Below are 25,000 nucleotides of genomic sequence, written 5' to 3' on the forward strand. Positions count from 1 at the left end.
AATTCGCACATGACACTTCACACGTAAACCTGTGTTTACATTAAACACCTCAAACCCGCTTTCGGTTTCAGACGCGTTCACGCGCGCTTGCGTCACTTCCTGCTCCTCCCATCCGGCCCGTCAATCACCCGCGGTTGCCCAACACCTCGTATTGCGTTGACTGTACGCTTATTGCGTAGCTTATCTACAGGTAAATAAATGCCGCGTAAAGAAAGACGCGTCCGCGTGTCCTGACGGGCCTGGAGCCGGAAGCGCTCTGATCCGCGCCGGAAGCGCTCTGAGACGCGGCGGAGGGAGCCGAAGGGTCACCGGTCTAAAGTGCTGGTCCCTGGTTACCGGTTAGTCATCCTCCATGACTAACCAGCTGGCAAAAGACAGGAAGGGGGTTTTAACAAGAATCGACGGAGGGTTATTTTCATCCAGGAGCCTTCCTCTTCTCCATTCAGATCCTTCCTAAAACTACTTCCGTTTAAAAACCGCGACATTATTTTTCTTCTCAGCGCACATCTAACGTCCATCGCCGTGTTTTGTCAGAGCATAAACACACGAAGAAGAAAGGGCAAATAATGTAGTGGAAGTAATGATATTGGAAACATGACAAACTAAACATTTAATAACAAGTATAAAATTAATTCACGGCCATTTTCTTGTAACGATTTAAACATTTTTGTATCGTAATGAATGTTAACTTCTAATAAAAAATTGTTATAATAAAAAATTATTTATCCAATATTCTTAATAACGCTGAAATATAAGTTTTAAGATAATTTTCATATGTTTAATATTTGATATAATACATACTACGTTAAATAATGACTTTAATAATGATTAAAAAAATAAAATAATGATCAATTTTTAATATAAAATCTAGAATTCTAAATATTGTTGAAACAGAATCTTTTCAAATAATTGTATAATTTGGAATGTTTATTTTTCTATAATAAAATAGCACAATAAATAAATTTTTTTTTTGGTCTGATAGTTATTCATGTTATTAAAATCTAATTATTTTAATATATTTAAGTAACCACGACCCTGTCGCTCTTGCTTTACTCTCAATGTACGTACATTTAAATACTGTATCTCCAAAGCATCAATTAAAGAAAAAAAAAAAAAACACATGGTAACAGAGGAGACAAAAACAGAGAACTGTCAGTAATGGGAATTAAAAATAAATACAAAAAAAAATTAAAAATAGAAATTTAAAAAAAAATCAAATAAAAATAATACACTAAAATTTCAAAACATTAATGAATGCTTTCTTAAAAATGTTTAATAAATAAATTTTATAATAAAAAAAATAGTTATTTTGAAATACCTAATGTGTATACATTTCTTTGTGAATAGTCTATAGGGAAAATCTTCAAACTTAAAAATCTACATGATTCGAGGAATCATTCGTGCCTGGAGCGCTGAAGTATTTTAAACAATCGAAGCACACAATGCTTTCGGATTCAGAGGAGCTCACCGCAGATTCTGGATGCTGATGAAGTGACGTTTTTTCAGAGTCTAATTTAGGGTCACACGCCCACGTCTGACGTCAGAACAGACTCGGTTTTAAACACAGGCTGGATATGGGAGGCCGAAAGCCCTTTAAAGGAGCGCGCATCTCGCACAGCAGCCAACTACATCTGCGCATGTGATGCCATGATACGTTTGCATATGCATAAACCTCAGATGTCATGTTTCTTTATGGATGTACACCGTCGTGCGTGATGTCAGCCCGACGTGATGATTTCTCACGCTCGAATGATGCTGCGTGATGGTTCTGTGGGCGTACTGCGTCTTTAAGGCAGGAATGTGGGTTATGTGCGACCAGTGCCAGCTCTGACTGACAGACGGGCGAGAGCTGGCGCAGGAAACGCAGGAAAAACAGGCCGGGATTTGCCGAACGCGAGGAAAACAGCAGGCAGGGCAGGTGGATTTACGAACCCACGACTCCAGACGTGAGCTCACGGGGGCGGGGCGGCGCTACAGGTGCGTTTTCACCCCGGATTCGCTCGAGATTTACTGCCTCGTCGAGGGCGGATCCAAAAAGCCAGGCAGATGTGGACAGGAGACCATTAAACCCGGCTGTAATGAGGCACTGTGTTGACTCAGCCGCGTGCAGGTGCTCCTGGAAGACCTGAGAAGAAAATAAACATCGTAAATATTTCATCTGAGGAAACTCCAGGAGAAGCGAGCGGCTGCTACAGACGCACATGGCAGCATAAAAGTCAAGCTGCTTTTAGCCACTTGAATTATTAGTCTTTTTTGAACAAACCCCTGACCTTCGGTGTTAAACGTCTGCACACAGCTTTTCTGTTAGATTTCGCCCAGAGTGAAACCGCCTAGAACACCCTAGCGACGCATAGCAACTCCCTAGCGACATAACTTTAAAAAGCAGGTTAAAAACATGACTTAACAATTGTACAGTGTCGCCTTGGCAACCACCCCAAACACCAAAAGAGCTTCAAAGAATATTTTGGGAACTGCATAGTAACACCCTGGCAACCACCTAAAAAACTTGAGTGTCCACAAAATAGTGTTAAAGACCGCTGAGGGGGAAAACAATTGCAATTATACAACATTGTATTGGCAACCACACAAAAAAACTTGCAAACTGCATAGCGTAAGCCAGCAACTCCTTAGCAACCACTTAGTAATATTAAAAACCATGCTTAAAATCATGTTAAATTTATTGCAATTGTGCAACTCCATAGCAAATTAACTGCATAGCAACACCCTGGCAACCACTTTAAAGACTCTTGTAATGTGAACTGTGTTTAAAAACATACTTAGAAATTTCGTAGTGTTGCCCCTGGCGACACCCTAAAACAAAATCTTGCAACGGAACAACATGCTAACAACATAGAATATCTTAGCTTATAGAATACAGCTTAGAAGCACTCTGTAAATCACCTGAACCCACCTAGCAACCACATAGTAACATTAAGTATCCTGCAATTGTACAATATTGTCCTGGCAACCACCCAAAACACCTTAGCAACCTAAAAAATATCTTAACAATTGCATAGCAACACCCTGGAAACCCCCAAGCCACCACATAGTGGCATGTTAAATGTTGCCTGTCCACTTGTACCCGGGAACCACTCGGAACATGTGAGAATGTGGAAAATCTTAGCAACTGCATAGCAACACCATGGAAACCACCCAAACTCTAGCAACCTCATAGTAACATTAAATGCTGTCCAGTTGTACAATGTCACACTGCCAACATAAAATACCTTAAATACTTAGCAACTGCTAATTATACACCCAACTGCATAGCCACACCTTAACTATATCTTATTAACTGCATAGCAACACCCTGGAAACCACCTAACACCAGTATCTACCACATAGTATCATTGAAACTGTGTTAAATGCCTTGCAATTGTACAAAACTGTCCTGGAAACCACCCTAGTAACTTAGAATATCCTAAAAGCCACCTGACTCACTAGCAAACATGTTAAAAACTATGTTAAATACTCGCATTTGTACTTTGCAACCACCCGCAAAATCTCAGCAAGCTATGGAGAACACTTTAAAACTATTTAAATTGAATTCATTTGTTGCTATAAATCAAACATCTGTGACAGAAGCAATGCTGCTGCTGCTACCAAAATAAATCCACATACGCAGGCCTGCGCTAACAGCTCAACTGTGTGAGATTCACAGCCTCTTGTTGTTTGTTTGGGATCTTATCAGGCACAGAAGATGAAATAATGTAAAAAATGTGATTCACCGTGAGTCACGGCGCGCTAGATGGCGAGCTCATGAGCGGAGCTTACTGGCACGAGGAGATGAGACAGGTGTGTCAGACGAACCAGGTGAGCTTCATTCCTTAAACATTATTTATTTCTCCGCGCTCATATCGTCTCCCGCATCCGCGCCAGCCGCACATCTCAACACACGCTTACACAAGGCCTACGGTGAGTCAGCTCGCACCTGCCATGTGCTGCCCCTGCATGGGTGGATGAGTGCGTGTGTGTGTGTGTGTGTGTGTGTGTGTTTTCTGGGAGACTCCCAACACGTGTCTCTGTCATTATGGACAAAGCCTGCGATGCTCAGATGGAGCCGTAGGCCGCGGCGACACGACACTGCTGTTATCGTTCACATATGAAAACACGCACACAATAAACAAGAATCGAGCATCTGGTGACCCGCGCCATGTGTCGGGAACAGCACGGGATTGTGGGTGCACATGTATTGAGAAGTTTTCGAATCTGATTCAGTGATTATTTTAGTCATTCAGCGCGCCGAGGCTGAATTTATTTGAGCGAGAAGACAGTAAAATCTTATTAGCATTTAAAATAGCTGTTTTCTGTGTGAATCTACAGTACGAGGGGATTTATTGCTGCGATAAAATATGAATTTTCAGCATCATTATTCAGTCCTCCAGTGTCACATGATTCTTCAGAAATCAGTCTGATATGAAGCTACTCAGGGAATATTTCTGATTACTTTTAATGTTTTAAACAGTTGTGATGCTTCATATTTTCGTGCAATTGGTGATGCATTCGTTTTTTTAGGATCCACAAATGAATAGAAAGTTCAAAAGAACACCATTTATTTAAAATAACATACTTCCGTAACAGTATAAATGTCTTTAGTGTCACTTTTGATCAATTTAAAGGGGTCATATGACGCGATTTCAAGTCTTCCTTTCTCTTTGGCGAGTTACAAGCTAGATAGATAAGATCCCTAAAGTCTCAAAACCAAAGAGATATTCTTTAGAAAAGTTATGACTCGTCCACGTCCTCCTAAAAAGACTCGTTTAAACATGCCCCAACTTTTCTACGTCGCAGAGTGGGTTTGTTTGCATAACACCGCCTAAATGTTTTTGTGAATAAAGAAGGCGGAGCTATTATTCTGTCTTATTCTAGTTGCCATGTTCAGGAGACGCTGCGTTTCGTTGTGAAAGTGAAACTACTGTGTCTGTGCATCCAAAAGAGCACAAAGAAACCTAGAAGTCAGTGTTTAAGTTATATTTACAACACTGTTCCAGAACAGTATAGCACAAATATTAGCCGCACGCTAATTAGAGCTTTTACGAAAGACTGCAAGGACAGTCTGGCGCTTCTGACTCGCAACAAGTTGTGTTTTTCTTATTAAAAGAATCACGCACCGAATAGCTGGCCAATCCGAGTGCACATCGCTCTTTTAGAGCTCTGTACAAGTCCCATTTCGAAAAGTGGAATAATAATGTACAGTATGTGGAAAATAAATTCACAAAAACCCATTGCATTACACCAAATAATGTTCTTGTTAGCAGCATGATATGACACCTCTAATGCACATTTGCTCAATTCTTCCCTTTTATAACATAAAAGTCAACATCGCAGCAGCATCTGAAAGACTTGCCTCCCTAAATCACCGCATGCACTCTTGACCCTTTAAGGTCAGTTAGATTGGATTAGAAATTAAGCCTGCTAACCAAATCTAGCAAAGCTTTTAATTGCTTGCATACACCCGTGCTGATGCTTCCACACCCAAACTAACACACAAACACACTTTAAATAAAGCCTGTCAACACAAATTAGCCTCCAAACAGCATACGCTGCTCTAATCTCGTAATTATCGTGTGATCTAAGCGCCGTAGCAGTGGATTGAGTTGGTGCCAGTGTTACCGACGCCTCTGGAAAGTACAATTAGCTTAACAAACTAACACTGACATTTTGTTCTGTAATGCAATTAGCTATTGTACAAGCTACTAACGCAAAGTAGTTAAATGCACTGAAACTATTTAAATAACAAGTTTCCTCTCAATTAGGGTGACAGCGTCGAATTTAAACAGAAACATTTGCATGTATATCCTCTGAAACCGCTCTGAGCCCCCAGGCCATCCGTGACTTTGTTAATTCGTCAGATTTGGAGGAGTGTAGCACGAAATCCCTTGCTCAGAAATGGACGCTCTGCAGTGAATGGGTGCCGTCAGTACGAGAGTTATCCAAACAGCTGACAAAAACATCACGATAATCCACACCACCCCGGTCCATCAGTAGATGTCCTGCGAGGAGAAGAGCTCCATGTTTGTAAGATACTAATCCATCATGAAGACATTTTAACGTCGAACTGTGGCTGGCAGCTAAACACGAGAGAAATCCGCACAGATTTACAAGAGAAAACAGCTCTAAACTGATGTTAGAAAACCACAGGAGATGGACTATTCACCCAGACTTAAAGGTTTGAACTTAAAAATGTCTACATGAAGGATTTGTTTCTCACAAACACGCATCTTTTCTCTATAAAAGATGGACTGGAGTGGTGTGGATTACTGTTTATCATCCGTTTGGACTCTCAATCTGACGGCACCCATTCACTGCAGAGCAAGAGATGAAATGCAACATTTCTTCAAAGCTGATTTTGCACTATAAAAGTGCATTGACTCTTGGCTGGTGAATGATGGCTTTGGAAAATAAGATTCTGTTTCCACGCAGAAGAACCTGGGCCCAGAAACGAGAAGCGCTTCCAAATGACAAATTCATAAGTTTCATCACACGTGGTCCAGCTGATCTGACGCAGCACTTTCTGCGTGACCTGGAATCACTGCTGAAAATCTGCAGGATTTATAAACATCTGTTAAATATACGCTCGTTAAATAAGGCACTCGCGGCCGGGTTACCGTTATCACCCGCTGTCATCCAGCTGTGTTTGTGAGTTTGGACAGAGAAGTGCTTGGTCAGGAAAAGCCGCAGCAGAACTCTGACCTGCATGGACACAGAAGCATCGGAAAGAGACAGAGACGCGAGAAAAGCTGCTGAGAGCCGCACATCTGCAGCTGCGCCGAGAGCTAAACATCATGGCGCATTATTCGCGGCGTTCACACGCGAGCGGCTCCTGAAAGCACCGCAGGCTGAGGCTACGCTCAAAACGCTCTCCTCTAAACAGAGCTGGCACGTACGATTCTTTTGAGGGAATCGGTTTATTCAGAAAAGCAAACGATTCACTGCTTCATTCGAGGCGCCGTTTATGATGCTTTCAGCTGCGTGTGCAAAAGCTAACGTTGAAACTGTGTCAGTCCCTAGCAACAGTCGCTGTGGTAAAAACAGTGTTATGTGGCCCGTGGGCGTCACACACCTGTGTGTGTGTAATTACAGACTGCAGTGCAGACCAGATGACACACACACACCTGTGACGGATCATTACTGCTGTGACCTCTGACCTCTGAGTAAAGGTTCAAACGGAGGTTAATCTGACACTCAAACCAAAATCCACCTTCAGCATTTCTCACATCATCACAGATTATTCACTACAGTTTAGAAAACTGTCATAAAATATGAGCTCAGAGACAAGTTCATCTTGAGCTATCTATCTATCTATCTATCTATCTATCTATCTATCTATCTATCTATCTATCTATCTATCTATCTATCTACCATCTACCTATCTATCTATCTATCTATCTATCTATCTGAAAGCAGGACACTTGTTATATTTAGTTGTTATGCATCTAATTATGCAGACCTTCATCCTCGTTGTGATGAGAAAATGAGCCTCGGTTTCCTTCACACTTCTGCTCAGACAAGCAGGGACTAGTACACACGGTGGGTTAACCCGCTGACCCGGTGACTAACCCCAGCTGATATCAGCCAGACGCTCCAGGTGAGTTTCACGGCCGTCCCGCACCATCCCGTGTGTGTTCAGTATTTTACTGCATGGTCTGAGCTCAGACACACACACACACACACACACACACAGCCGTGTGTCTGTTCTGGGATTGGTTATCTCAATGTTTACACGAGTCGTCGGATTTCATTGGCTGCTGTCCCGCGTCATGGCTCAGAAACGCGGGAGAAATCCCCTAAGTTTCCCCAGACGGACGAGCTCTCTCAGGAGTCGAACGGATTCAATTAAGGCCAGTTAAACAACAGGCCGCCAAACAAACCGACTTCAAACGGAAAGTCCAAGAGTCGGTGTGGGTTATTTATGACAGGGTCCGCCTCAGAAGAGCAGCGCTAGACCTGCTAGCATACTGCTGACCTAACAGGGACTTTATGAGTTCACTGGCATAAACATATAAACACGTCTCCTGAACGGATGTGAGATTACTCGGAGGCATTAGTTCAGGTCTCCTGATGGTTTCCAGAGAAAGAAGAATCTTTCAGAAAGTTAAAAGTAACACTTTTCATGTTCAAAAAATATATATATATTTTTGCTATATGCGACCCCTTCATAAGTGACACAAGTATATTTGGAGCTATAGCCAAAAGTACATTGTATGAGTCAGAGATATTGATGTTTTGTTGATGTTTGGCTTTTATGGCAAATATTGTTAGGATATTAAATAAAGATGATTAAGTAAAGATGATGCACGAGGATGTAAATATATCAAAACTTTTTTTTGATATATTTTTTGATAAGTAATGTTTGATTAGTGACATGCATCCCCGAGGACTTCATTTGGACAACTTTAAAAGGCGATTCTCTCAATATTTTGATTACTTTGCACCCTCAGATTTTCAGATATCAATATTACTGACAAATATCTAACAAATATCGTCTGATCCCAACAAACCATACATCGGTGGAAAGATTATTCATTGCTTTAAGATGACGCGTAAATCCAAATTTAAAAAAAAGACCCTTATGACCAGTTAAATAATAAATTAATCTGAATTAAAAAAATTTAAATATTGCGTTTAAAGTTCTTAGCAATGCTTGTTTTTTGTTGTTGTTATTTTTTTATATTTTTATTCTAGGAAATATCTTCATTGAACATTATACTTAATATCCTAATAAAATTGTTAAGAAATAATGAACTTAATTTTTTTGTCTTTATATATTAAAGTACATAGCTGCCTTGAACATTTAAGGATGAGGATGGTCGTGTTTGTGGGTCTGAGCATGGCATCCGAACGCCCGAAACCCCCTGAAGTGAGCAACACACTCACTTCTATTCTCTAGAGTTAACGGCCCCGGACCCCCGCAGCGGCAGAGGGCCCACGGCCCCGCACACAAACGCTCGGCCAGCGCGTGACCCCGGCGCCTGTCAAAAGAGCTTTTCTCCCTGTGAAGGAGCGAGAGGGAAAAAAAAAGGAAAACATTCTGTTTCCCGTAAGGCGGGAAGGGAGGGGGGGGGTTTTGGGAAGCTTGGTGAGTCATCAGTTTTTCAGTTTCAAAGCCGTCTCTCTCTCTCTCTCTCTCTGTCATGTTCATGATCCAGACCGGAGCACTTTCCCAGCGGTTCAGTGACTTTCAAACACACGTGTTGTTTTTAATGTGTGTGTCTGTGTGTGATTGTAGGTCTGCACCTGCTCTGGAAGCACTCCTCACACACACACACACACATTTGTTAGCACTGTAAGTGCTGCTATATTTAGACGTTTCATAATCTGGGCTGTATCTGATGGAGTGCGAGCGTGTCAGGACAGAGAGAGACTCTAAACAAGTACGGTACATTAACGCGGACCGTACATACAGATTAGGACACACGTTTACATGCACCTTACATGTTGTGTGCTGATAATTAGACAAAATGTATTTAATTTAAAGTAAAACTTGCAAACAACGTAATTCAGATGTATAATAAAATCAAGCTAAAACCACCTTCCTAAGTAAGCGCAATGGACATAGCTTAATTGGTATTAATGGATTATTATACTGAAATATAATATATAAATAAATAGCATTGAATTTCAACCTATGCCATGTGTGATTAATTTTAATAACTTTTAATATAATTGTATAATTTTTAATAAAAAGTAAAGACAGAAAAACTCAATTAAAATAAATGAGATGTATGTTTCGCAACATACACATGTGGCGTTTATCCATTATAACTTACACCGAGTCGAAGGCCTATGAGCTACACGAGCTCCTAAGAGTGTTTTTTAAAACGTCAAGAGAAGCTATGATTGTTTTGCCTGACACATCACCTAAAAAGACTGCTAACAGATGTTTCTACAAACCAGAAGCTACAGCCTTGAATTTAAATGTGCAGATTCATCGGTTTCGGGGGATGTGGAAAGAAGCTCTGGCAAACACAAAAAAACGCTTATTTCAGCTCTAATAGGCATCTGTTGGCCAGAGAGATTCACAAGCGGACAGGTGCAACCGTGTTTCCAGAAACTAAATTAGCTTTTGTTGTATTTCTACTTGATTTCGTTTGGACACGTTATTTTCCACACATTCCTGTCCTTCAAACGCTCCGTCAGTGATTTCCTTCATGCGTAGGCACTCTACGCATCTTATCTTCCTTGCTGTTGTTTTATTCTCCACGTCCTCAAATGGCTGTGGGAACAGACCCTCTTAAAAATGCATTTACCGAAAACGAAAAGCCGCACAGCCAAGAACGGGAGCTGCTTTCTCTCTGAAACCGGTCCTATTTCTGGCGCTCGCGTCTGCTCAAACCATCAAAGCCTCATTATTTCTCTCTTTTATGGCATATTTGCGGCTGCTGTTGTCGTTGTGTAACAAATTCGGTCAGCGTGCAAACCGCACAAGCCACAAGCGCCAATTAGAGAGGCGCTTATCACGTGCGCTTTATGAGGTCAGAGCCCACACGCGACCCACCCAGCACTCAGACTGAAGCCGCGTTGTGCTTGGGTCACTGCGGGTCACCGGCGCTCTGGACACGCTCAAACATCAACACGTGAATCATCCTGATCATGTGCTAAACACTTGTGCTCAAAGAGCTGAGCTGAGGGAAGAACTGAAGCATACTGCATGAAACTGAACTGGGTGGATGGATGGACGGATGGATGGATGGATGGATGGACGGATGGATGGATGAATGAATGGTGGGTGGATGGATGGATGGATGGATGGATGGATGGATGGATGGACGGATGGATGGATGGATGGATGGATGGATGGATGGATGGATGGATGGATGGATGGATGGACGGATGGATGGATGAATGAATGGTGGGTGGATGGATGGATGGATGGATGGATGGATGGACGGATGGATGGATGGATCGATGAATGAATGAATGAATGAATGAATGATGGATGGACGGATAGATGAATGGACGGATGGATGGATGGACGGATGGATGGATGAATGAATGATGGATGGACGGATGGATGGATGGATGGATGCATGGATGGATGGATGGATGGATGGATGGACGGATGGATGAATGAATGAATGAATGAATGATGGATGGACGGATAGATGAATGGACGGATGGATGGACGGATGGATGGATGGATGAATGGATGGATGGATGGACGGATGGATGGATGGAATGGATGGATGGATGGATGGATGGATGGATGGATGAATGAATGATGGATGGATGGACGGATTGATGGATGGATGGATGGATGCATGGATGGACGGATGGATGGACGGACGGATGGATGAATGAATGAATGAATGAATGATGGATGGACGGATAGATGAATGGACGGATGGATGGACGGATGGATGGATGAATGAATGAATGATGGATGGACGGATGGATGTATGGATGTATGGATGGATGGATGGATGGATGCATGGATGGATGAATGGATGAATGATGGACGGACGGACGGACGGATGGACGGACGGACGGACGGACGGACGGACGGACGGATGGATGCATGGATGGATGAATGAATGAATGAATGATGGATGGATGGATGGATGGATGGATGGATGGATGGATGGATGGTGGATGGTCGAAGGGGAATACACATAAAATCAATGTATGTACGTATGTATGGATGGAAGGACAGCTGGATAAATGGATGCACAGATGAATGATAGATGGATAGATGGAGGGATGAGGGAAGTAGATGGATGGATGATGGAAGAGGTGGACAGATGATTGATGGAAGGAAGGAAGGATGGATCGATGAATGGATGAATGTATAAAGAAGACAGATGGATAAAATGATGGATTAATGGATGACGGTTAGATGACAGGTGGACAGATGGATGTATGGATGATGGACAGCTGAACAATTGGATAAATAGATTTATACACATAAAATGGATTAATGGATGGATGGATCATGAACAGATGGATGCACAGATGAATGATGGATGGACAGCTGGACAAATGGATGGATGGATAGATAGTGGACAGATGGATGAAGGATACATGGATGAATACACAAAATTATTGGATGTATGGATGAATGGACAGAACGATAGAACAATATATAGAACAACGGGTAGATAGATAGATAGATAGATAGATAGATAGATAGATAGATAGATAGATAGATAGATAGATAGATAGATAGATACTAAAACTCAAACACATTCTAAGTGAAGATATCATGCTGTTGATGAGCACAGTCCCAGATTGATGGGACAAAAACTTTTATCATTTGTCACTTTATGTTGAACATGAGAGTCATCGACACAAGCCCCATCCAGCTATTGGCTGTGAGACAGACGAGAGCACTTATTCCTCTGTGGTGCCCGTAATCATCTAAACACCATCTCTGAATTCAAACCACAACACATCCTGAGCTAATGACGGAAACCAGGCTGCTTTATAGCCATTCCAGTAAAATAAATTCAAAAGCAGCCAAAAGCGCAGCACACATTACAGTAATCTGTTCCGTTAACTGCAGGAGGAACAGTGCCGCAGTTATTTATTGAAAAACTAAACGCACAGCTGCGACCGACACACACACACACACACACACACTCAAAGGCACAAAAATACACACACAACATCCTCTGGTGTGGTGAGCTTTTCCTACAGTGCCCTCGAGTGAGTCACGGACGAGTGTGCCTTACATTTCCACTCCCTGAGCGAGATGTTCTTCATTACAGACGCACTGCAGCTGCTCTGTACAATCAGAGATCTGCTCAAATGGAATATCTTTGTGCGTAATTGACTTCAGATTTCTATTGATCCACATGGGGGAGAAGAAAACGAACACACACACACACACACACACACTCACACACACACACACTCGTCCGTTTCCCAGAATGCTCCAGCACCGCCGAATCTCAGCTGTCTGAAGACCACCCCTCATCCATCTGTTTTCACTTTCCCATTATGACTCTTTTCTCTACTTTCTCTTTTGCATTTACTTCAGACGATTGTTCGAGAAAGACGCCAATCACAGTTCGAAACGCACCTCCGAACGCTGACTGGTTGACCGTTTGGGATGTTTTGGGTAAATTCGAAATACGCTAGAATGTCGCCACCAAATTGTAAAAACGCTACCGTTTTCGAAAATCCAGTCGTATCCAGCTTTTAAATCTAGCATCCTGTTTGCAGACATTACGGGAACATCGCTTTTCCATGTCCTCTGAATATTCAAAAAAACTACAGCGCAGAAATGCATTTTGCGAATCGGTTTTCCTTGACAATATTTACTATAACAACAACGTTTTTTCGTAATGTGAGGAGGGCATTGCCCGAACGTTCCCTGTTAGTAACGTAGTTTCATTATTTTTATTATTATTATTTTATCGCGTAGAAAGTGACTCGACAAAGTCCATTCGGCTCTAATTGCCATCAACGGTGTACTAGCGTAATATTATAGCTCAGGAAGCGCTCATTATAACAATATGCGTCAATCAAAGGTCTGTTTAGGTTCTGCCTATATATATATATATATGTATATAGCCTATACTAATTTCACCTCATTAATGGAATGGGACTGTAAACAGCTTCATGAATCAGTTACTGCTAGCTTCAGTAACCCCCTGGGCTCACCCCAGACCCCCAAAAATGCCTGTTTGTGGAGCAAACTCTTTCTTTCCTCCTCCCGAGGACAGATTGCTGAAGCGACCGCAGCAGCGATGCTCTCACATGACTCACGGTTCTGAATCACACGTGCTGCGGTCGACTCACAAAGACACAGGAGCCTGGGATAAACACCGCGCTCGACAGACGGAGCACCCGCACGCCGTCAAACGCTCCGCTTGAGACGGGACGGCTTTCATCTCCGCTTCGACTGATGGCAGCGTTTGCGCGGGAAGGAGTAAGAGGAAAGGAATTCAGTTCGCAGCCCGGCGAAAATTGTAAGCACTTAAACACTCCTGCGCCCGTCTGTCGTGAAAGGAAGAGTCCTGCCTTCACATTCCTGATTCATTGCCCGTTTTAAAAGCCTGGTTGAATAACATTCAAAGCATTACAATTGACATAAACTATCCCACAATTCCTTTACTTTCCGCACGAAGGCGTCTTAAACATAAGCCTGACCCTTACGTCATAATAATGAATCTTACGTGAAACCCTATAAATCTGCGGGATGCTCTCGGCTGGCCGTGTTTGTGTGAGATTCTACGCGGTCTCTCCATCAAAGAGGTCTGACCTGCTTCACGGTGGTCCCGTAGGACAACGTGTGGGTTTTACATTTTTACCATAGCGGTGAGCAAGAAGCAAAGGAAAACCCCCACTGTATTAAACACACACACACACACACACACACATTAGACGCTCCCTACACAAATACACATCATTTGTTCCAGGACCTTGCCGCCTATCACTAGTTCTGCGACATTTTCTATTCGGGCGATCCAATAGAATAGAATAAAAAGAGTCTTAAAAACGGAGGAACGGCCGCCGAACATTTTTATAAATTTGATTATACAATATATGCATAGAAAAGAGTTATTTTTAAATTGCAATGTCGTTTCGCAATTTTTGGTTTTTTTCGTAAAGGACATGCTTCGGCGTCCTTCGAAAGCGCGTTTCTTTAGCGGTTTATCGATCGAGGGAGCGTTTGCGTTTCAACGCGTCGCTCAAGGTCTTGTCGGTTTGCGATTAAAGTTGGTGCGAAAAGTCTCTCGAACCCTTGAAGTGCAAAAATGCCTGACGCTTTTTTTTTAAGTGGCCAAAAATAACTACAATTGGGTCGAAATGCGTTCATTTACAGAGATGGAAAGACGGTGCTGTCGAGTCCCCCGGCCAGCTCAACATGAGTATCTACTTCCCTCAACTGCCTCCTGTGTGGAAACTTCAGCGTGCGTCTGTGCGTGATCTTTTTTTCCACCTTCTCCTCCATGTGAATCTATAAGATGTTTCCTCTGATGATAATTGGCCGATCGGGAGGCCCAGAGAAGCTGTGATGTCACTTCCTGTGGTTCGGGAGGAGGATTGAGCAACACCGAGCTGCACTGACGTACGGCTTGAACTGTGTGACTACTGTTTCTCAAAAGCCAGAGTGTGTGTACGTGTCCGGTCGGGTGTGCGTGTGTGTGTGTGCGTGTGTGTTTGTGGAGGAGTGTAGTTCCTAATTCCACTTTTACCTACTGAAATCTTTCCATGTTGTCTGTCATAAATGTTCCGCTGCTCCAGTCCACTATGAATAACTCATTGTTTCTGCAAATGTCACGACTATAACTACAACAGACAGATAGATAGACGGGTAACATTCAGACGGACAGACAGGAGATAGATAGATGATAGGTCTGTGAAGGTCTAGATGTCAGGGTTTGGATTATGTGGTCACACCTTGCGTCATTCCATCTATTCCCAGCTACAGACGCAGGTACACACACACACACACACACACACACACACATGGCCTTTTTCCCTCGCTGTCAGAATTTAATTAGATCTCTCCAGCTCTGCTTCATTCCCTCGATCTATTTTTTCCTTCATTTGTTCTCCTTTCTTACCTCACAATCTCTCCCACGCTCCGCAGCCTGTTTCCCTGGCAACAGCTGCTTCCTGTTTGTCCGTCTGGTCTGTCTTTCCAGGAGACCGAGCTGCTAATGTAGACACACTGATGGAGAGAGAGAGAGAGAGCCATAGGAAAGAAAGAAGAATTGTTTAATACCTCAGTTGCTTCTCTGAGACACAAAATGCAGAGATATCAACATGAACAAACATTTCATCGGAGGTGCTCTCAACATTCAGTTCAATGTATTGCTTTAAAACCCTACTGGATGGTGACAAGTGAAACCTGGGCCTGTTTTATTTCTCATCAAAGCTAAAGCTAATACTAAAATACGCTCCCAAGCTATAAAACAGCAATCAACCAAAGGTCTTCAAAAAAAACCATGAAATGAGTTCAACTCAGGCGTTAAGTGTGTCGTTTTTTTGTTATTTAAATTAAAGAAATGCCTTGTCATTGTTAGCAAAATGCTAAATCAGTACTAGCTATTAACGATGTTTAAAATCTTTCCCTCTGTTTATATGTGTGTTAGTTGTAACGGAGGAGCTTGGCGGCTTGTTAGCCATAAGGAATTAACCTCAGGTGTCAATCATGAAAAGAGGCGTGGCCGTTAACCTCAGCTGTCAATCATAAAAGAGGCGTGGCTGTTAACCTCAGCTGTCAATCATAAAAGAGGCGTGGCCGTTAAACTCAGGTGTCGATCATAAAAGAGGCGTGGCCACTAGCCTCAGCTGTCAATCATAAGACAGGTCTGGCTACTAACCTCAGCTGTCGATCATAAAAGAGGAGTGGCCAACTAATTTCAGGTGTTAATCATAAGAGAGGCATGGACACTAACCTCAGGTGTCAATCATAAAAAAAGGTGTAGCTATTAACCTCAGGTGTCAATCATAAAAAAGGCGTGGCCACTCACTTCGGGTGTCAATCATAAGAGGCGTGGCCACTAACTTCAGCTGTCAATCATAAGAGGCGTGGCCACTAACCTCAGCTGTGGTTAAAATGGTAGCCCATGGCCACTGGCTTCAAGTGTCAATCATGATATAAGGGTGTGGCCACATTTTCTCAGCAATACAAATCAGACCAAAATCTCATTCCTTTGAGATGTGAGCAGTGATATAAACACTATCAGATCACATTCCAGCAACCTTCAAACAAAGCGGAGCATAAAAGAGCGATGAAGTGGGGGAGAAAGTGGAGTGTGTGTGTGTGTGTGTGTGTGTGTGTGGTTGGGAGTTCAGTCTTCAAAGCAAACAAAGTATGTAAGCAGATTCCTGAGAAACCACATCAAATGACGTGAGTGTGTGAGAGTGTACCGTGTCCAACGACGACTGCAGGTGGACTGAGCTCGTACCGACCCACCGGGTCCAGGTGGACCGTTAAAACCAGAACACACACACACGGTTTGAGTAAGTGATGTTACACACGCACGGAGGAGTGGAGCGCCCCGAGCCCACTGATGTTTCCTCCGCCTGCTTCAGATGGACATCAAACACACGCATGTTGTTTTTCTGGCACACAGGATGCCCAAACCAGAGCGTGTAGGAAAGGTAGGAATGAGTTTGAATTAAATGAGATAAACGTGCAAGCGGAATCTAAAACGAACACTCAACAGCTTCCAAAGGCGATTAAACACTTAATAACAAGTGAATAAGACAGCTGGATGGAAACATTACACCCGCTAGTGAGAATAATCCAACTGACTTACTGGAAAACGACTAATATTGAAACACACATGTATTGTAAACAGCACTACACGGATAAACATGACCTGGATTTTTTTAAAATTTAAAATCATTAAATCATTTTCTTTCAAAAACCGACCATCGGTGTTCTTCTACTGTTCTTTTATCATTTTTATTAGTTTTTTTGCCCTATCGCGAATTATCTTATTTTCACTCACTTTTCAAAAAAAGATTAGATACGGTATTATTTAAAATGTTGTCCATTTGTCATATTATATTTTGTATTATTTTTTACAATTTTTAAATATTTTTTTCTTTTAAATAGCTTTTATTTTTTTTGTTACCAAATACAACATATTTACCACAAGAAAAATTGTGAAAAATGTAATTTAGTTTCTGCTTCACCAAAACACAAATTTTAGCATTATTTATATAGTATATATTAACAATTTTTATTAGCTTTTATTTTTATATTTTCACTTGAAATTATATGATTTTTTTCCAAATAATATTTGGAAGTTTAAATAATATTTCCATTTATACTTATGTACGTTCTTGCTTCAATTTATTTATTTTTACATTGATTTTAATTACCTAATTTTTTTTAATACTTTTAGGTTTCAGTTTCTGGTGACGATACGTGAAATAATCTTCTTATTAATCCAAACTAAATTGCGAGAAACTGGACACCAGGCAGACGTCGACACGCACGAGATAAACCACCCATCTCACCCGTCACAGCGTATTGTCAGTCACAACAAGATAAAAAAACAGCAGAATAATTCCATTGTCACGGGAACAAAAGTGCAAAACAAAGCGCCTTTATCTAGTGCGCCAGAAAGGTTATAATGGACCCCGAGCACATGCGTGGAAAGTCTGTTAAATCAGTTGCACAACAAAAGTGGCACTATTTTGTGATTGCATCACTGAAACTAAAGATCTGCCAACATGAATGAAACATCAGAGATGCCCCGGTCAAAGGCTCCAGTAGAAAGTCTCCTGCCCTCAGCATCAGCTTCCTGTGCAGGCAAAGGTCAAGCAGACAAGCCACATTTGACGGTTTCCTCCGGGTGCTTTTCTGTTCCATCACCGAGGCCAATCAGGTTCGTCCCTCTGTGTTGTGGTGAGATGAAAGCACGTCTATGGGTTAACGTGCCGAAGCCGAGGTGTTGTCGTTTTCTCCACTCGAAGCACGAAAGTCTACTGACTAAGTCTCGGTGAGCTCATACGTCACGGTGCGCGAGCCGCGTTCGCCTATGGGCTTCACCGTGGAGTCTCACAAACACACGACTTGAGATTCATTGAAGAGCACGAGCGTCTTCCGGAGACAGACCGTAGGCTGCGTATCGACCGCTCTCACTTCCACCGCGACCACAACATCCTGCCGAAAGCCCTTTTACGCCAGGAAGCCGCGTCTGTATCAGCGCATCGGCTGAGAGTCTAACGCCGACTGAGGGCATCCAGCGAGACCGGGTCTGACGCATTTCTACTCAAACGTTCTCCAGGATTCCCGAGGGAGGGCCGTCAAGACGGACGCTAATCACCAGTTAGCATCACGCCGCATCTCGTTCCCGCCGATATCTCGGCCGTCTTTTGGTGATCAGGAAGGCGCGAATCGTTTAAATTCACTCCCTCTCAGGCCGTCCGGGACGCGGATGAGTTTGTTTCTTTGCCAGATGTGGAGAAACGTAGCATCAACGGACGCTGTGCGGTGAATGGGTGCCGTCAGAACGAGAGTCTAATCAGCTAACAACAAAAACATCTCAGTAATCCACACCACTCCGGCGCATCTTACAAACGTTCATTAATGCACAGGATTATTGTGACGTTTTTATCAGCTGTTTGGGCCGACGGCACCCATTCACTGCACAGCATCCATTGAACACTACAAGAAGAAATGTTACACTTTTTGGGTAAACTGTTTCTTTAACACGTTAAAAGCCATCAGGTCTGAATCTTCAACATCCCCAACGTTAACAAAAGTCTGAAGAAGTGATGACTTTGACGTCCAGGAGATCAGAGGAACAGAGACATGTAGGGGAAAAGCAAACGAGGTGAACAGAGAGCTGACTAATTACCGGTGCTTGTTAAAACTCATTACAGTTGTGCTATGGTTAGTTGCTCTTTAAAGCTCTTTAATGAGACAAGCGTGCAAGACTGTGTTCAGAATGAAGTCGTAGTCCAGTGCACACTACGTAGCCAATATTGCACTACATAACAGTAGTAAGTGAGTTTTCATTAAACTGGAGGTTGAACTTGAAAGACAGGAAGTGGAATTTACTAGTGCGTTCAAACCGCTTTTTTAGCTGAAAAATGAATGTGCATCGGCACTTTTTTTTTACATTTTTATCAAATGCATGAAGGTGCACGTACAAAACTCTACTAGTTTTTTTTACATGCAACTTAGCTACTTGTATGCCGGACTCCGATTACGACGTTAATCCACCATAACTCAAAATGATTCAGCGTGCATCCTGGGAAACTCTGATTGTGAAATGTTGTTTTAAACGGTCGCCAAGGGGATGGAGCGGTTTTAGCACGCTGCAGTGCTGATTCTTCGCCATTTTGAAGTGCTCACGTTTTTTTATATTTATATAGGCGACACCCCTGATCCAATCAAATTGCAATTCCTCATCCTGTTTGCCATCTCAGTTCTGAAATCAAATGGCCTACTTTTTTATAATTCAAAATCCACTTACGAATTCGCTTATTTTGCATTTTAGGCCCAATCCTGAGCAAGGCTTAATTTACATTACAGCCAGACCTTGTTTGTGGCGCTTTTACCAAATGTGCCTTGAAGGGAGGTGACGAGGCGTGTTCGGTGAAGATGACTAGACTTTGGCCAGATAACCCAGTGACACGGTTAAGGAAACGGAGGCGATGGGCGGCGATGGCAGAAATGAACCGTTTGTTCTGTTCAGACCTGAGCTCCGGCCGCGCTCTTTCTCAGGGCGTTGCTTAAAAAACGTTCCTGTCCCGCAGCTCCCCGACGCCTGACTCTCAGCAACAGTCACACCTTCATCCAGAAGATCAGAGAGGGAGCGTCGACCTCAGACTGAAATGAGTCCTCACTTCTCGTATTAGTCAGAACAACTTCTAAAAATTACCCCGTCGTCGCACAAAAATCAGTACTTGAGTGAAAGTGCAGATATCGCAGTAAAATATCACTCCGGTAAAAGTATCAACTGCTCCTTTTCGATTGTTCTGACTCTTCTAAAGTTAATCGTACATACTGCACCCTTAAGTATTACACTTTTTGCAATTTTATGATACACATGTGTGGACATATTCGCACTGAAGCGTTTTATACAGCGGGCTTACCCTATTACAGTCACAAACAACTGACCTAAATATGATTTCCATTTGCTACAATCAATCCTAAAACTTGTCGTTACTCAATAACCTTTTGCGTCGCCAGTTGCATGCGAACTCAAGCTCAGACTCATCAGTCCACCAAATGCTTGACTGGAGACTTTTCCTGGCCGGGGGCTGCGTTTCCCAAAACATCGTAAGCGCCAAAAATTCGATTCATTTACTTGGCAAACAGCGTTTTCGGGTCTGGACGCCAGTTTTCGAAAGCACCACCGTTATCGCCTTCGCGTAAACACCCAATATAGACAATTACTCGCTGCTTTCGCCATACTGCGTGTTTGTGGACATCTTTGTGCAAGCTGCTATCGCTACGAACGAGCAGTAGAGCAACAGAGCTAATCATCCTAACAACTAATCATAACTTCCCTGGAGATGCGGTTTACTAGCAAGGTTACAGCGCCAACTACTGGCCTGGCATATTACGTAATGCAGCGTTTTCGGCCCTTTTCGCAGATATGTGTAAAGGCTAATTGTATTTAAAACGTTGTTGCGTATACCTTTGCGAAACCGTCGCTGATCGTAGCTCCGTTGGTTTACGATGTACTCAAGCTTACGATACTTCACGCCACAACGCAAATTTTCATTTTAGAGAGCATTTTCCTTGACGAAATGCTGTGCCTTTGTGCGAAATCACAAAGTTCGTTGTAAAGAATCAGCTCCTTCACGCATCGGAGGGCGATGTAGCATCTTGGAGCAGATGTCGAATTAGCCCGTTCAAAATAACGTACGTAATGTGATGTTTTTTTGTGGAGTACAAAGTACGATATTTTTAGAATGTAATGAAATTAGCGTTTTTTTTGTTTAAATGATAATGTACAGATAGTACAGATTATTTTCCATCAATGCTTGCGAAATTGTTTTAAAAGACAAAGTTTGTTTAGATGTTCAGGACTGCGTTTGTAGAGTGTCGTTTATATACTGACCTGCTATCAAGTACAATTATGAAGAATGCCTTGGGATTTTCTACAGACCCAACCAGTTCTTTTATTTAACCAGAAAAATGACCTTATTCTTCAATTACAAAAGCATTCCAGAGAGACTGGTGCATTGTGGGTGTCCATTACGGCCCGGCAGGCATCAGTGGGCGGCCGTCTTTGTAGGTCTCTGGATTAAGGGTGCGGTTGGATGGCAGATTCAGAGTCAGCGCCTGGGAACTGGACGGCTGCCCGCCGAGAGACTCAATGGCTGAATGCAAACCGAAGGTTCTCAAGAACCTGTGCTCGTGTGGATGATTTTAAAAAAAAAAAAATACAAACACTTTAAATGCACGTAAAGTTGCCGAGACATTTTAGTTGGTCTCTAAAGGGTGTTGAAATGTTGCTATGCGGTTGCTAGGTGGTTGGCAGGGTGTTGGAGTGGTTTCAGCATGCTGCTATTGACTGTTGCTAGGGCAGGAATACGCTGAAGGCATATATTGAAAAAAACTGCATATGCTAGTAAGGTATGTTTTGTCCTTCGCAAGCACATGGCCAGCGTACACCAGCAAAGGACCATCTTAAACCAGCATCCCAGCTTCGAAACGTACCTAACCAGCATATTTTTCTGTTTGTCAGCAGGGTGGATGGCCGCTAGGCTGTTGCTAAGGTGCCCGAGTGTTTTTTCTGGACGGTTGCTAATACACAGTGTCCAGGTGAAAAAGTCTGATCACTTGGTGGTTCATTAATGAAAGTTACGAATGACTGTACAAACTGCGAGTGTGTGTGTGTGTGTGTGTGTGTGTGTCAGATTAGATCACAAGTAACTGAAATAAGCCGTTTGAATTCACTGGAATCGTAATCAGAGCAGTGCGATCTCACCCGTATGTGTTCATGCACACACATTTTTCTGTCCAGATGCGCGCTGAAATATATATATATAAAAGGATGCATACAAAATTTCACCATTCATCGGAGTATACCCGAGCATAAAACACCTTTGTGTGCCTGAAATACACTTTATGCTTTAACGCTTAATGAGATCTTGTTGGACAGAGATGAAAAGAGCTTTGCGTGTCTGCGAGTTTCCTTCACCCGATGACCTTTCTCTCCACCGAAAGCGAATCTTCAAAGTCTGAGTGCGGGTCGCCCCAGATGCGCGATGCATCGATCGACTATTTCTGTTCTCCTGCCGTCTCAAAGAGCTGGCACGCATTCAGACGGCTCCTGGTCGCTTCTAAGGCAAAGGAACCACCAGGAACCCCAACTGGGATTATGGGTCACCCATGGAAAGTAGAGTGGGTGGTTTCGACACGGGTATCTTAAAGAGACAATTCGAAAACTTTTAAATCACCTTACGTTCTGTGTGGAAGCAGAACATCTATGAATGGTTATGCCATGGCTTCTGCTCTGTATTTAAAGCGTGTTTTCAATAGATCTCTTCAGTAAGTAGAGCACATCTACAGACATATATTACAGGAACGAACGATCCTTGTGTAACAAGCGATCCACTTACTGCATAATTACTACACATTACCCAAGATGATTTGCTCGTAATCATGCTGGATTTAAGACTTTAAGCCCTCTTAAATCTCGTTAAACTCAGATTGAACTCAACACTCAAGCTCAGAACTTTTTTTTCTTTCATGAAGAAACGCAACAGTTAGATAATGAGTTGGAAAGGCGTTCAGCTCATGGATTGATTTTGGATTGGTTTAAATGGTACGAAAGCGTGCAATTATAGCGTCTCAAATCATAGTGCATTGAAAACGATCCACAAAGCGAGGATCCATGGATGCTATGTGCACTGATTATGACTGAAAAACATGCCTTTAAATGTCTGACTGCTTTATCAGTGGATAAAAAGCAAAAAAAAAACGTAAACTTATAGGTTTTCACAAACACTCCTCAAGCTCATGTCTGACTGTCACTGGTCAATCAAAAAGATAGCCCCGCCCCCAAACTCACGCCATTGGTTAATTCAGATCAACGTTACCAGAGTTACCAATTTGGGTTTTTATTAGAAAATTGTAGCGATTTTCTCATTGTTGCTGCAACTTTTACTAATGTTTTGCAATAAGGGGCTATTTTGGTGACATATAAATATATTTGGCTATTTTCGGTGGGAGGGGGGGAGGGGTGGTTTGCGATTAAACACACAATAGAAAAAACAAGGCAGACATTGTTGGTACAATTTTCTTTGTACTTTATTCTTGAGCTAAAATCACAGCACAGTGATTTTGTCAGAAAATGTCTTGTTTAATAACCCAGAGCAATACATATACAGAAGTCTTAGGGGCCGTGTTTTTCCATTCCAGTTCACTGCATTTCCATTGTTTTCTATGCAAGCTAGATGGATGTGTATGATGGGCAGGTTCACGACTTGTATCTTTTTCAGCGTCTCACATGTGAGTGGAAGAAACCGTTTTAACTTTAAGACCCGAAACAGTGGACCAATTGGACGACCCCGGAGGCGGGGCAAGTCGGCATAGCAACCATTTTACCTAAAAGCAACATGGCGGAGGAGGCACTTTTAGACGCAAAAAGTGTGAACAGCCTCTTGATGGAGCATGTATGACTACAAAAATATAGAAATATGTAAATAAGACATTTTATTGGGAATTAAGCTGTAAGAAAAAGGCCGTATAAAAGGATTAAGGGATGATTCAACGTGATGGCGTCATGAATATGCTACTTAATATGCGACTTTTCAAGCCGGTTTTAGCTACTTTTTTATTAAAGCGACTCTCCACGCTTTAACAGTGCCACAGTGTTTCATTTTTCCCGGCTGAAACAAACAGTGTATGATATAGCAACTAGCTAACGCCACAAACTATCCGAGCAGACACAGACAGGCGAAAGCAGGACGTTTTTTGTGCTCGCTTCGCTCTGGGCAGAGGTGTTGCTCATCTGTGTCTAAACACGTTATGAAATGCCTTCCTTCTTCGGTCTGGAAAGCGCACAAACTCCTACAATAACGCCACGGCCTATTGTTCCTTAGGTCGGGCGAAGCATTCCTCACACCGAGAACGAGATTTTTGTGCACGTTTGTAAACGAACAGCGTCCTCGGTTCTTCAGATCAGCACCAGATCGGAGATGATTTCCAAAGAACTTAGGATAAGCGTATTTACAAAGCACGGAAGATTTCCCCGTAAACGATAAAAAGCGCACGCGTGGTGCATGTGAGCGCGTTTACCATCGGGCTTTGAGGAGCTTCATCTTCATGTTATCAGCTCTTCGTCGCCGCTCATTATCCGGCCGTCTAGATGAAGCTGTGAAGGTCCAGCGTGAAGGTCGTGGGGTCTCCTGAAAGCACACAAACGTGTAGAGCTACACAAATCCAGTTTCATAATAAGACGTTCTTGCCTTCAGCACTACGATAACTAACGCAATCCTCATTAAACAAATAACTACGCCCTATTATTCACACGTCACGTGGCCTGTTTGCCTTTGCTTTGCCGCGGTTCGAGACATTAACACTTCAGACCGATGCTTTCTGAAGTCCATAAATCACCTT

The 25,000-nt window shown here is 42.6% G+C and overlaps 1 protein-coding gene and 1 long non-coding RNA gene across 2 annotated transcripts in view; one reads left to right on the forward strand and one right to left on the reverse strand.

Moving 5' to 3' along the window:
• The window catches only part of LOC122341572 (tripartite motif-containing protein 16-like), a 341,738-nt gene that overhangs the window by 42,391 nt on the left and 274,347 nt on the right, over positions 1-25,000 (forward strand). The gene's annotated exons all lie outside the window — the stretch shown is intronic.
• LOC122341602 overlaps positions 1,236-25,000 on the reverse strand; it is a 27,147-nt gene continuing 3,382 nt past the window's right edge. Inside the window, exons 2-4 of the long non-coding RNA XR_006250472.1 lie at positions 24,680-25,000; positions 15,516-15,622; positions 1,236-2,125 (exon numbers count right to left, since the gene is read on the reverse strand). The exon at positions 24,680-25,000 is cut by the window's right edge and continues 1,541 nt beyond it. This is a non-coding gene — a long non-coding RNA (uncharacterized LOC122341602). The remainder of the gene's footprint in view (positions 2,126-15,515; positions 15,623-24,679) is intronic.

The sequence above is a fragment of the Puntigrus tetrazona genome, chromosome 3, assembly GCF_018831695.1.
Source record: "Puntigrus tetrazona isolate hp1 chromosome 3, ASM1883169v1, whole genome shotgun sequence".
NCBI lineage: Eukaryota > Metazoa > Chordata > Actinopteri > Cypriniformes > Cyprinidae > Puntigrus > Puntigrus tetrazona.